Below are 12,809 nucleotides of genomic sequence, written 5' to 3' on the forward strand. Positions count from 1 at the left end.
CTACGAGGGGGGGGGGTAATCTGGCTTTTTAATTAACTTATTGCCGTTTAATTAGTCCCCCTGCTCCCCCTGTGGCGCCACCCCTGCATAATGCAATCACATCACCGGATTTATGATATCGCCTCTAGATACGCAAATAAATTCGGCTAGTGGAAATCAACTTTCATTCTAATTAAGACTAGCTGCTTATACAGGGCATTCTAAAAAGAAGCCGACATTTTGTTTGTAAATGCGTGCTTTACATCTTTCGGAATTTAAAATGGTTCTAAGGCTGAACAGCAACATATACATACAAGGTTAACATGCACGATACAATTCTGTGGGAACCTATTCACTTTTGACACATAGAATATAGCTAGTGTGTTACGGAAACTGAATGTCCGACAATAATCTCGCATTTTCATCGACATGCACGAATTTTTAATTCCTTTGACCCATCTGAGATATCACAAAAAAAGTCAGATTTCACAATAATGGAGGAGCCACACTGAGCGCGCTGGGTTAAATTATATGATCTCAGTATAGAATGCATTTGAAGAAGAAAAACTGCAGTCAAGCATGACTATAACGCAGAACACAGCAAGGTTAAGAAATAAAGAAATAAAGATACGATTAGATAAAACTAAGGGTGTTTCAATGCTGTATCTCATAGTCTCATACCCATATTAATACTGATGAAAACTTACTGAAAATATACTTACCATGTACAATTTGCTATTAAAACTACTATTTATTATGCGTAGTAGATTCATGTTCACCGAAGCTTCTGAAATTATTGGTTGACCATTCAGTAAAAAGATGACATCATTATTCCTATAATAATATATTCAATTTCAATTAATTCAATGGACGACTTGCGCTTTAAACTAATTTTTGATCGAAGTAACTAGAAGATAATAAATTATCACAGCTAAGCAGTGTTTACACTAGAGACCTATACCTGACCTAAGGCCTAACTTAAGCAGTTAGTCCTGTAGTGTAAACGCACTAGGACTGACCTAAGACCGACCTAGGACCGACCTAAGACCATGATTTCAGGCCAAGCATTAGAGATGGCCTGAAAACATGGTATTAGGTAAGTCCTAGGTCAGTCTCAGGTCAGTCTGGCAGTGTAAACACATTTTCATTGACCTAAATGTGATCGAAGCTAATTTCAATGACAACAAACGTAAATTCGAGTCTTTGATGTCAGCATTTAGCGGTCTTGGAATTTCAGCGCGATTTTGCAAAATTTAGGGGGAAATTCAGAGTTGATTATTAGCTACATGGCGAATTTCGCTAACTTGCCGATAAATTATATCATATATTTTTTTAATTTTGCATGAAATCGTTGTTTGCCAGTAATCCCAGTAATCACTATATATATACGTCGTATTCTTTTACGAGGCTTTGCAGCTTGTACGAAATAAACAAACAAAGAACTGCAAGCTTATTTTAATATTCTTCTCACAGTACTTTATTTATGTTGCGTGTATGTAGGTAACTGGTGTAAACACACCCTGTAAAACTTGGTTAGGTACTTCTCAGGTACGGGTAAATGTCAGGTAAATGTCAGCCCCTTCGTGTAAACACGGCTCTAGAAAGATCTTACTTAAATTAGTGCAAATGCAAAGTTTGGCTGCGAAATTTTGTAAAATACGAAAAATATAGCCATGCGAAGTTGGCAAATTTTGTATACTTTTGTATTACGTGCGGAAATGTGTAACTAAATTAGTTACACGCTTTCGGCCGTAATACAAGAAAACTTTCTGTGATAATTCATTATCTTCTAGTTACTTCGATCAAAAATTAGTCTAAAGCGCAAGTCGTCCATTGTTCAATTAATAGTATTAAAATCTTTTTTCTCTTCTGTAATCAATTTTCATTAATGTGACCATGTGAATATCAGTTTATAAGTAAAGCGGCTCAAATCTAGTTAGATTGCTCCGGTGTATCCGCCAGAACCTAGCATAAAAATTGCCAGACCTGCAGACATGCATGCAGGTCTGGCGCCATGCACTAAATATAAAAACCTGACGATAATTGCTGGCTAGAAAATAATGTTACTGTTTTTAGATCAATTTAGTTTATATATTTTCATGTCTATCTTGGATCGGTATTTTGCTAAAACACATTGAGTAGTACCTCAAGCCAAAGCCATGAAAATATTTTCCAAAATCAACTCTATTAACTCTAATTCCTTTTCTTGTTTCCTTCCTGTTCTCATCTGAATCTTTCATGATTTGTTTACCGCCAGGAAATTCTTCCTTATTCAGTCTAACTTCAACAATTTCCTTGTCCAGTTCCATGCCCATCTTAGATACAAATTTTGCAGCTTGAGACTCAAAATCAAAGAACTCTTCATTGCTGTCTGGTGTCTGATTTCCTGATTGATTGCCATTGCCATTATTGTTTCTTCCTTTCTGCAGGAGAAAATGAATGAAAACATTCTTTAAGGGCGAATCATGACATCTTATAGTCACTATACTTTGTGTACAGACTAGATATTAAGTTCTCATGCATGAAACCGGCTATTTTTATTTTCCTGATCGCAAAGATCCTACCACCATAACGATATTTATCATTAAACGTATGCACTCAGAGCCCACGTAGCTACGTCTATACGCAACAAATCTCAATGACACAAAATCATTAAAATGACCATACTCAATGTGAAAATCATGCTGTTTTGTCTTGTTCTTTCTTTTGAGATAAGTCAATGTATTGATCATTATTTTAATTTTCTTTTCTCTAGATCTATTTTGAAAACGCCAAAAATGTTTTCGACGACTTGAAAGTTGTCCAGCGTTTTTAATATGTCTGACAAAATGTATAAAACAACACTGGTAAAACGTCGTGTTTGGACTTTGGACCTGTATGATACAAAGCAAATGCCTAATGAAAATCAGTATGACATTATCGTTATTATAGAGTAAATTTTCCCACAAGAAGAAAACAGTCTTTAAATATTGTTTGTATTCTGAATCCTGATTAAACAGTAGTTGCTACATATGCTACATTTTTATTGCGGATAAGGACGCGCTGATGAAACACATTCAGCCCATTCATGCAGTTATAAGGTACTTTATATATATATTAGTTATATGGTTAACCAGCATGGGGGCAGTGAAATATTATTTATCAGTTATCTATAACATATTTAGTTATCTACCGAGCAAGACACAAAATGCCAGTGAAATTTCAGGAAAGTGAGGAAATATATGTATGTTACAGTATGTAGCTATGTATAGCCTATATTTAAAGACACAACAGTTGCATATACTTACTCTAAACCTTCTCAAAAAAGCCATTTCCTCAAGTTAAAATCCGGCTCTCGTCAAAGTTTGCCTCGCTCTTCTCTCTCTCTCTCTCTTGAAATCCAAAGACTAATTAACTGATAGTTGAAAAATCAGAACATTTATATAACGTACAGCACAGGAACTGCCCGTTTTGAGCGGAAGTTTAATTATGGATGAAAGACATAAAAAATTTTTACTTCTTCGATATAATCTTTATAACCTTTTCAGCTGTAGTTCAAATTAGACTCATGGCATTTCTACAGGAAATTCTGTCCAATTCCCGATTCATTATTATAATAAGACCCATAATTTCACAGAAATCTCTATATTCACGCACCTGCTGGGATCGAAACTGGTGCATAAATTTCACGGCTGACGCCAAACCAGACTGTGCATGTGACCGGACGTGGTACTGAAGCATTTTCATCTGAAACACACCCGAATATTTTGAAATAACTTCATGTTGGTCCCTGCATGAACAGCTTGACGTCTAAAGTTCCGTTTAATTTTGACATCGTAACGCGCATTCTTGAGATTATAGCCGATGGGAATGTGTTATTCTAATAAACATATATTTTTTCGCATTTGAATGGGTACCTAGCAATATCATAATCTGCATGTACGGTCTAAAAAATAGCTGCATGTGGCAGATCCTTAATTCACTAGCAGAAGGATCGTGATTTTATATCTTCCGGCGTATTTCTGTGGTTATAAACGACAGATTTGGCCATGAATGTGATTTCCAACTAACAGATATGCATTAAAATGATGTAATTGCGTAAGAAATGCATGATTCCCGAGCATTGATTTTTGAGGAAATAATCCTGAATTTGAACAATAAATAGTTGTACAATATAGCTAGTTGACAAAGGTTATTAATTTTTAGCTTTGCGAGAAGTGCCAGTAAATTAAATGACCAGAGTACAGTAACATAAGGATATTGGAATACTTTAAATTTGTAGCACTTCTTTCTTCCGTTAATTTTGAGATTTCAATTTTAAGGAAAAAGTTCACTAATGTGACAGGAAACTCAAGTTCACGGAAAAACCCAACGCCTTAGATAATTATCAATTGATTCAAACGTACACAACAATATTTAAACAAGATAGTCCATAAAATATAAACTTTGTTCGCTAAAACAATACAAAATTGGTGCCACTGTGAACAATATAATACAACTAAAGTTTTGTTTAGTGACAATCAAAGCACTTAACGTGAAGTAGCTACGCTGTTTTGCTGCACTTCCTGTCGTAATGTCTGATTTGAGTGATTTCTATTTCTATTATAGAAACCCAGAGATTGCACGTGAGCACTATAATAGCGGAAAAATTATCTCTTATGAAACTGAATCTCCACCTATATCACATATTATATGCATGCATGCATTGCTATGACAACTTGAATAAAATGACCAAAAAAAAATAAAGCAAACTTCAAATATATAGTTGATATAGCTAAGTGTTAGCATGCCCGTGCATGTATTAGACCTTTCCCCTTTTAGCTTTGAGTTGTGATTTCGCCATGTTTAGGAACGATTTAGTTTAACAAAAACGCAAAAACAATCGGCAAGGTTTTCGGCTTACAAACAAAATCGCTTCTTTATAATCAACTACCGTCACGCATTGCGCATTTGAAAGCTAAAAGGGGAAAGGTCTAGCTATTTCGCCACCCGAAGTTTATTAATATACTAATGTCGAATGGCGCCAGCTATTAAACGGAAAGTAATCAAAGTATATTATCTGGGGCCGGTGTTCGAAAGGTGGATAAGGTTGATACAGTTCGAGAAATACTGCATGGATGGTGATTTTTTTCATAAGCGTCGTAACTTCCAGTTTTGAGCGGAACAACATACCAAACCAGATGCGGAGGCGTGAAACATTTACCAATATTAGATCCGCAGTTATTTTTACTTTATATCAATGAGCTTCCCGATTGCCTTCAGAAAACTACTCCTTGCCCTATGCTGATGATACCTAAATTTTTTGTAGCTCTAATAGTTTGCCTGAATTAACCGTTAAAACCTTAATCACGATTTGAATGGAATCAGTGACACTGGCGTAGCCAGCATCGATAATTGGGGGGGTCCATATTCATATATTCATGTAAACAGACTGTAAAGACAATTGATTTGAAAAGAAATTAATCCTGCGTATCACCAATATATGAATATGGACCCCCCCCAATTATCGTTCTGGCTACGCCGCTGATCAGTGAATGGCTTTCTACAAATAAATTACAACCATTAGGTTAAATTACCATTCAACTAAGACCAAAATAATCTTTATTCGCTCTAAACATTTTATTATTATTATTATACATAAAACATACTCCCAATAGGGCTTTTCAGTATGTACTAACAAGGCTAAAAATAGGTATATTTCTATCTACAATTACGTTATTGACTATGCTATGTTTATAAAATATGTTTACAATTAAGAGAAATCCTAGTTATATAGTTATACTAAGATTTTAATACTTTAACTAAGATAGGTTTCCGTTAACGTTATTTGTTAACATATTTTTTTTAAGTGCTTCTTAAATGTTTTAAAAGGTAGTTTTTTAAAATCTTTATCTAAAATGTTCCAGATTTTTATTGCTCTATAGCAAAAACTTCTTTGACCTGATGTTGTTTTGCATGGGGGAATGTCAAGGTCGTCTTTATTCCGGGTGTTCTTGTTGTGAACTGCATTTCGTTTTAAAAACTGGTCACATAAGTACGGCGGTGCAAGTTCGTTCATGCATTTATAAGCCATTAGTGTATCTCTGTACTGTAAATGTTCCTTGACTGGGAGCCAACCGATCGCCTGTAGTACTGGTGTTATGTGGTCGTATTTCCTTGTATTTGTTATGATCCTACAAGAAAAATTTTGTACTTTTTCGAGTTTTTTTATGTTTGTTGCCGATGTATTCGACCACACCGTAGAGCAGTAATACAATCTGCTTATCACTAGGGCATTGACAATCGTGTGGAGGGTTTCGCTATCGAAGCTGTCCTTTACTCTATTTATTTGGTACAGTTTTGCCATTGAAGATGATATGACGTGTCGTATATGATGATCATAACTTAAATAACTGTCCATGAATAGCCCTAGGTCTTTGGCGTAAGAGGAAGGTGTGATCTCTTTTCCTAGGAACGAGATAACCAGTCCTTCAGTAAGGTTTCCGATTAACTGTCGAGTGCCTATTAGCATTAATTTTGTCTTTTCAGGGTTAATTAACAGCTTATTTGCGAAACACCATGTTGCAATCCTCTTAAGATCCTCTTCTATGTTACTTTTTGCATCGATTATATTCGTGATTGGAAAGGACATGAATATTTTCGAATCATCCACAAATGATTCTAACTTAGCTGTTTTTGGTGCTGTTGGAAGGTCGTTTATATAGATGCAAAATAACAGAGGTGACAATATTGCCCCTTGTGGGACGCCATGAGTGATTGAAAGAGTTTCTGATACTGCAGAGCCAATGCGTACGTATTGCTTTCTGTCTGAAAGGTAGCTTCTAAACCAATTTAGAGCCTTACGAGATACTCCAATATTGCTTAGTTTTTGAAGCAATATTGTGTGGTCGATGCTATCGAAGGCTTTGGACAGATCTAACAGAATAAGGGCAGATAGCTCTTTGTTATCCATTGCGTTCAGGAAAAAATCGTTTACTAATATATTGAGGGTTTCCGTTGAATGGTACTTTCTGTTTCCACTCTGGTGTGCCGTAAGGTGGCCGGTCCGGTTTAAAAAACTCGTGAATTGATTTAAGGCCGCTTTCTCACATACCTTCGAGATTACATTGAGCATTGAGAGGGGACGGTTGTTGGAGGCTATTTCGTGATCCCCTTCTTTTAATATTGGTATGATTTCTGCTATTTTCCAGGCTTCTGGAAACGTATTAGTTGTAAATGAACTGTTGATGATATCCGTCAGGGGGCCTAAGATTACTTGGAGGCAGTCTTTAATAGTTCTCATACTGATTTTGTCGGGACCTGGTGATTTATTTGATGGCATAGATGTTAGTATGCGTTCAATTTCCGCACAGGTAACAGGTATGAAGTGGAATGACTCTTCGATCGGACATTGTAGGTTCTTGATTTCACAGGCAGACATGGAAGATGTATTGATGTTATTATCTAGGGCCAGTTGCGTAGCTGTTTCGGCGGCTGTTATCCCTACTGACTGGAAAAAACTGTTAAAATCGTTGGCAACCTCTTCCTGGTTTTTGCTGTATATTGGGGTTGTTTTGTCTCTAGACGGAATGCGGCTATGAATTACTTTCCAAAGTGACCCAGGTTTGTCTTTATGTGTATTAACTTCAGTGCGGACGTAGTCTTTCTCTGCGACTTTTAAGGTGGATTTGATTGATTTTTGGACTGTTTTAAAGTTCTTCCAGTCCTCCATTTCTCGTGTCTGTTTGTATCGACGATGTAGCTGGTCTCTGTAGATCATTTGTTTTTTGATGTCAGCAGTAACAAATGGACAGGATCGACGTCGAATCTTGACCTCTTTAATTGGAGCATGGACACCCAAAGTAGTAGAGAGGACATCATTAAGTTTTCTGAGTTTTGAATTGACATTGGAATCGAAAAAGATAGAAATGAGTTCTTGTGATCTTGTACCAAGATGGGTAATGAACTTTGAACTATCATAGCTTTTATAGCTTCGCGTCAGGATGCTCTGTACTGATGGCTTAGGAAGTTTCATGTTTAACGCGGTGTATACTGGTAGGTGGTCGCTTATGAGTGTGTCCATAACACCACTTTGATGGACAAGGTTGGGTGATGAAGTTATGATTACGTCGATTAGTGATTCACAAGTGTTTGTGATCCTGGTTGGTGAAGTGATCAATTGCTTTAAGTTCATCTCGTACATGAAGTTTTCCAATGCTGTGGTCTCAGCGGTGACCTTCATGGTGTTGCAATTGAGGTCTCCCAAAATAAATATGGGTTTGTCCTGCATGGCGGCTTGCATATAACTTGCTTTTAGGTTGTTTTCTAGGCAGGACGGTGGGCAGTCTGGTGGTCTATATGATACACAGAGCAGGATAGATCTTAACTTTTTAGTCTGAAGTTTGAGCCAAAGCTGCTGGAAGTAATCGGTGGAAACTGATGATATTTCCTTCAGTACGGTGACCTTAATATCACTCCGAATGTACGCAGCTACCCCTCCTCCTCTTTTGTGGAGGCGGTCTTGGCGATAAATTTTATAGCCCTCCAAGTTGATCTCGGCATTTGGTATGGTTGTGTTTAACCAAGTCTCTGATAATGTTATTGCCTCAATCCTTGTCTTTGAAACAAATTCGGCGAATTGGATCCAATGGGAGGTATTTCGTAGAGACCTTATATTTAAGTGTACCAGACGGAAATGGGGGGACTTTGAAATGTTATAATTTTGCGGAGTGTCCCGTTCTATACTAAGGTCTTTCAGGGTCGAGTGTTCATTCCAAGACCTGCCTTCAGTGGTAGGAATGTCGATCATATTGGGATTTCGTAAAAGCTTGTTTTGCTTGGTATTTCGTTTGTTAATTAATTTAACATTGTGATTCGTAATCCTCACAGGTATCGGATAGACTTTATCAGGATTTCGTGAGGGATCGACGTATCAGTAAACATCGTATCAGTTCAATTACTTCTGATCATCCACCAATATTAAACTAACCAACGGATCTCTAGGGTTCACTCTTTTACATGTTTTGGGCTCGAGTTGGACGAAAATCTTACCTGGAATCCACGTACATATTCAGGCGATTTGCAACAAGGCTGGTGCAGGCCTGTGTACTTTGAGATTTGAGACGTATCAAACGCTTCGCTCCAACAGCCTCCCTTCAAACAATTTACTTTGAATTTTGTTCTCCTATTTGGGGTGTCTGTGATAATTTTAGTGCACGATCTATATCTAGTTTCAATAGGTGCAATATAGTTTCAATTTTTGAGCACAAATGATTTTTTCAACGTTGCTGTGTTTTGATACCCATCCAATAATACGACAGGGATGATAAGCAGTTACAAAATAAACAAGGAAAAAGACAGTGAATCAGCGGAGTTTGTTCTCTTGGAAAGCAGAAGTAAACTTTGCAGAATCAACCAAGACGACGCGCAGAGGGATATGACTGATTATGACGTCATATTCAAGCCAAGAATACTGATATTATTCGTCAGTTTTTCACGATTCACGCGGCACGCGTGGCAATCACGATTCATACAATGGTATCACGAGGCACAATAGACCTTTTTCATAATGACTTCAAACGCGGAAAGTCTGATGTTACACGAAGTTTGATTGGCTCGATAGTTTTGTGGAGCCAATCAAATTTCGTGTAACATCAGACTTTCCTCGTTTGACGTCATTATAAGAAAGGTCTATTAAACAATACTCAGGAACAGTGAGTTCTATATAATAATATAAAGCTTATTGCTCAACAACAGCTTATCATGCACGAGTTACTCGCTCCCCATACCCTCCCTCCCCCCCGCACCGCTCCTGCGATGAACTTGAGGGTTTATTTGATCACACTTGAAACAAACGCTGCTTTCAGTGCTTTGACTATATTCTCTGGACTAACTGAGTTAGAGCATTAGAATTAACGTAAGTCGAATAAAAGTAAATCATTCCTACCATAAATAACCATGTTCCTATAAAAATCAGGAACACTTTGGACTGAAACTCAAACAACGTAAGCAACAATTGCAGGTCCGTCGTCTTGCTAAAAAATGTACAAAAATCAGTGTCAAAAATCCGCCAGGATATTATACCAGGATATTATTTATGATGAAAGCGAGTGCCCACGATTTTGAATATCACTCATACTTTGGTAGAAGTTGATTATTTATCAATGGATTATGCATACTGTGCTTTTATATTTTGCACTCACACCAAATTAGGGCCCTTGCTCACTGCTGGCAAAAGGCGAAGACTTCAAAGCTTCAGAAAATGATTGAGATTCAGAAAGAGAAAAAGATTTACAAATGCTCAACAAAAGTATATGTCTTGCACAAAAGATTTGAAGCTTGCACACGGCAAAAACGAATCATGGCGTCTGAATTAATAACCTTGTATACTTAAAGCCTCAAGACTGTCAGATATGTATATGATGAGCTGTCAAAAGATTGCAAAAAAATAAATATATAGAAAAAAGTGCTAACTTTCTATTTTTTTCAATAGTTTCTCTTTGATAGCAATTGTGCACGATTGTGATGAACAAGTGATTAGATTTTTGGGTTGAAACCACCGATTTCTATAGTAATTTATGTTTATATGCTGTAGGAACAATGAGCGTTCAAAAGAAATCAGACGGGCATAAGACAAATATACATACCCTTTTTCTGGCTACGGCCCTTCCTATCTGTGTCGGCCTCAGAGCCGTAGCGAAGCCTACAATTAGGGGAAATAAGTGGGTTGCATATTCATATATTCGTCCTGACCAACTGATTTCTTTTGAAATAATTCATATTGTTTCTACGTCCATAGAGAGGATGGTCAGCTCAAGCATGCAAGAGCAACAGTGGCAAGGAGCATAAATATGAAGTGCGCACTGGAAATTCTCCAGTATCCCTCTGGGCCATGCAGTCCTCCACTGCTTACGCCTACAGATCTTATCCAATAACATCACGTGCACCATCACTGCGTGAAGATGCAATATTAATGTGGTTCACTAAAGACGAACTATAGAAATACAGTAGAGAGGACATTCGGATTATTAAAGAGATTATTTCATTGCTTGTCTATGACCCTGCTTAATAAACTTGAAACGACACATGACATTTCACAAGTTCAGCGTAATAAAGGACGATTGGGTTTGGCTATTCGCGAGGCCTTGATGAGCGCAGCACTTCTCTAAGCTATATATATTAGTATATAGTAATAGGCCAGGTCCACCATATTTAGAACTGAGGTTTCTAACAATGATTTCAAGTGATGTTTCAATACAATTTAAATCATACTGTATAACTATTTTTAAAAACGTGAATTGTAACGTATCCCTGCAGCATACTTACATAAATAATCATATTTTTGTGCCGTATTCCATGCTTTCTGAAAATCATTATAGCAACATCATATAGCATGGATAACTGCATGGTCCTTGTTGGTCATCAGTCTAACTTGGTTCTCATACACTTTCTTAGTGGATTCCAACACTCAACATCAGCGTCAAGCACTCCCTTCTTTCTGTTGTGTCATTTAACTGATATTAACTGATTAACTGATCTCCATGTTGCATTGTTGTTCATGCATGTTCAAACAATGCTCCGCAAACAGCCCGATTTTTGTTCCCACCAGAAATCAGTGCAGCGGATTGTATATACAAGATGTCCAGAAACTAATGTTGTTAATTTGAATGGTCTAACAATATTAGTGCAGTAGTGCTCTATGATATTGTTTTTGATCAAAATTCGATGATGTTGAAACCCTTAATATTTTAACTTTTCACGCCCTATAACGGCTATATCACTATAAGCTGAATGCAAAGACCAATCCATGCAGGGTAAGTCAGAATAAATTACTATTAATTACTAACTCTAGGTTCTCTAACTTGCAATCATATTGGTGGATTTTGATGCAAAAATGTTCTTTAGAAATGAATAACCAATAGCCTATTAAGGTATATAGCTATAGGATTGGAAATAAAGCTTTACCAATGACTATGAACAACAACCATGCATAATAAATGTATAAAGCGCACGAATTAATGCCCAATGGAATTTGAGGTAGGCGATATTTTAATATGCGTAATATTCTAAAATTTATATTGTTCTTAAGCACAATAGGTTTTGTTTTTATTATTTGGATTACACAAAAACTGAAAACCTGACCGAAGTGCAAAACAATATTGGCCGTTGGCTTGAGCCGCTAGAGTACGATTACATGCAAGCTTTCTTCCTGATGCCAAAGCTTGAAGACCTTGAGACAGATCACAGTCACTCTTATATCATAATTCTACTAGATCTGGCCAATAATGGGTATCAGAGAATTTCTAAAAAGACGGCGTGGAAATAAGAAAGAGTTGGAGTCTGTCCTTCCTCCAGATGGTGGCTGGGGCTGGGTGGTTTGCGCTGCCGCATTTTTCATCCAATTTATTGTTCTGGGCACCATGAATAATTTTGGAATATGATTATAAAATCCGTCAGTGTTGTTTGCAAGTTGTAACTTAAACAAGAGTACAGCTAGATAGAATTTTATACACTTACAGTGGCAAGGTAAACTATGTTTTTTAGAGGGGACCAAATTTTCGAAGGGGGGGGCCATTTTTCCTAGGAAATTTGGCCCGGAGGGGGGCAAATTTTCGGGGAAGCCAAATTTCCTGTGACACCGGAACTATTTTGTATTTATTTCGTACTCTTTTTCTGAGCCTGCTACTACAAAATGCAAACAGCTAGATGTTTTGTAATTCTCTCATCGACTCAAAATTTTCAAGTGGGTCAGAGTCAGTGGGTTAAAATCAGTTTAAAGTGGGTGAAAGTCAGTGTGCACATGCAAAGTACATGTATTGATGTACGAGAGTTCGATGTCAAACGCTAGCGAGAGTTTCAACTCTCATCAACTC

This window comes from Dendronephthya gigantea, unplaced genomic scaffold (assembly GCF_004324835.1).
Source record: "Dendronephthya gigantea isolate DGI-Jeju-01 unplaced genomic scaffold, DenGig_1.0 000048F, whole genome shotgun sequence".
NCBI lineage: Eukaryota > Metazoa > Cnidaria > Anthozoa > Malacalcyonacea > Nephtheidae > Dendronephthya > Dendronephthya gigantea.